Genomic DNA, 2,500 nt, shown 5'->3' on the forward strand with positions numbered 1-2,500 from the left:
ACCTTCTTGCAAGGTTATAACCAGTACGCAAATTGTTCGAAAAGATCTTTCTGCCGTAAGATTTCGAGTTCTCCGACTCTGCTAATAAGAGATCCAGTCTAGAATTAGTGTGTCAAGACTTGCTTTTGGACTATCTTGAGATTGCAAACCTAGGATGAATTCTTATTATACTTCTATTAAAATAGTGTGAACAGTTCTTTTGTCATTGCCTTGTCTGTGACCGGTGATCTGATATTCGAGTTAGAGGTAGTCAAGTTGATGTGGAAGCAGCTTCTGTCACTTGCGTTACGGTTCAGTGAGGTTTCCTACGGATCGTTTTCGGACTGCTGTTGTCGTTACAGCTGGGTGTACTCTATCGCTAGACCTTGCAAAAGGTAATTTTGTCCTTTTTTTTTTTGAAAGGTATCGAGTATTCGTGGATAGGTTCCTTTAGAGTTGATTTTCAGCTTATCTCCCGCACACTTCTTCCGTAAAAAGGTTCGTGAGACCCCCAGTGTTTAAGTGTTTCCTTTTCAGTTCCGCCTTTAAAATTACACATTAAGATTGTGTTCAGCTTAGCTTCAATTGTCAACTTTCAATTTCGATTGTTGAGTTGAATTTATCATAAAATTTGCCACAAATGTTTCACTTTCCAATTCACTAGAGTTAAGTCTAGCTTATATCAAAGTTAAAAAAAAAAAAGTTATTGAAGGTTTGATCTTTGTGAAGAATTGAAAAAAAAAAAAAAAAAAAGAAAGGAACTAGTCCCAGCTGAGCCTCAGAGATTGTAAACAATGTCTTCATCAGTACTTACTTATAGTATATGTAAAAACCCTACAAGGAAGGAAGAATCTCGTCCCATAAATGATGTTAAAGGAAAACTGTCAAGCCTGTAGGAATACCACTATCCGCCTCTGATGTTCAGCGTCCAAATGCACAACTCTCCTGTACAAGCTAAAACATTTAAAGTCACTACCAAAGTCCACTTATGTCAAGGTTTGACCCTAATTAGATACACGCCCAATTTTGACATCCAACACGAAGTGTCCCTTTAAGTCTAAGCATTTGCTACCTATTTTCAACAATAAGGTAAGGGTAAAGGTCAGCATTATTTTTAGCTTTGGGTAAATGCAGCAGTTAAGCTTCACTTAAAGAGCAGCATTTGGGGGACACTTTGTGACATAAATTGTCTGTATTCTGAGACACAAGTGATGTTGAAGTTGGCGAGAAGAGCAAGGGGACACTTTGTGACGCTTATTGAAAGCCGCATGCATCTAATTAGGGTCAAACCTGTACATATCTCCTAAAGTCAGTAGATGATTTGTTCCCTGAAGCTAAGAAAACTTTTTTGGAAAAAAAGTTTGGCTGTGTGGCCCTCATAAGCAGTTTAAGGTGCTGTGGTGCATGTTATGTAAGGTTGCACAGGCTGTCACCCAGTGTGAACAAAAGTGTTCCACAGCCCCTGTCTGCAAACAATTCTATTCAAAATCAAGTTGGTTGTGCCCCAGTGTCATATGAACTGACGTCAAAGCGAACTCAGCGGAGGATTTGAAACAAACTTTAAAACTGTGCAAGGCAAAAAGTGGCTGAACTTAAAACAGAAGTTGAAAACATGGGTGCCTCAAATGAACAGATCTGCCAGGAAATTCTTGAAGGCCAATTTGATGGGGTAAACTTTCCCTCTTTTAACTCACATGGTAAAATTCTACCATACATATTCTATCTTACTAGTTGGTTTTTCAGTTTATTTGGATTGGTAATGAAAAGATGAACACAATTCAAGGATCTCCCAAGCTCGCGAAACTGAAAACATGGCATACTGTCATGCTTGTATAACAGGGTAAAAGTTACTACTGGTAACCCTACAAAATACAGTAAAAACCCACACATAAGAACCTAGAATTTTCGAGGTCAGGCTGAGCAGGTTCTAATATTTTAGGCTATTTTTTCATAATTCAGACTGATTACATGTAGTTTCTTAATAGGTTCTTATTTCTCAGAGGAACAACAATAAATTTCTATATTTTATTCATAAGATATGTAGACAGTATTGCACTGAAGCTTTATGGAAAACATATTTCTAGAGAAAATCCAATAAAATGCCAATCAAAGAAAACATATACACAATAGACCTAATCGGCTAACTCAATGTTGTACCCCATTCAAATCTCCCGAGATTAAGATTCTTTGTGTATTGTATTTGCATTATAATGTACCATTCTTATTTAAATGATATGGAAATACCTGAAACAAAACGTTTTATTCCCAGAGGTTTTGAATTGGGTACAACATTGAGTTAGCCGATTAGGTCTATAACAGGAGTTTTCTCGAGGGTGATTTTTTTTGTAAAAGTACCTCTTTTTCTTTGCCAGGCTCTGCAGGTTGTTATATTTTTGGTTATTTTTAAAATGCCAAATTTCAGCCTGTACTAGGTTCTTATATGTGAGTTTGTACTGTATGCATTATTCCCTAAAATAGAAAACTAATCCAGGCTATAAAGAGTACTCTTTTTGCATTCTAA

General features: G+C 36.7%; 1 protein-coding gene and 1 long non-coding RNA gene across 2 annotated transcripts in view; one reads left to right on the forward strand and one right to left on the reverse strand.

Annotated features, from left to right (window-relative positions):
• LOC137969392 (centrosomal protein of 112 kDa-like) overlaps positions 1 to 2,500 on the forward strand; it is a 101,742-nt gene that overhangs the window by 462 nt on the left and 98,780 nt on the right. The gene's annotated exons all lie outside the window — the stretch shown is intronic.
• The window catches only part of LOC137969394 (uncharacterized), a 3,317-nt gene continuing 2,330 nt past the window's right edge, over positions 1,514 to 2,500 (reverse strand). Inside the window, exon 3 of the long non-coding RNA XR_011116665.1 lies at positions 1,514 to 2,500. This exon is cut by the window's right edge and continues 607 nt beyond it. This is a non-coding gene — a long non-coding RNA (uncharacterized lncRNA).

Source organism: Montipora foliosa, chromosome 9 (genome assembly GCF_036669935.1).
Source record: "Montipora foliosa isolate CH-2021 chromosome 9, ASM3666993v2, whole genome shotgun sequence".
NCBI lineage: Eukaryota > Metazoa > Cnidaria > Anthozoa > Scleractinia > Acroporidae > Montipora > Montipora foliosa.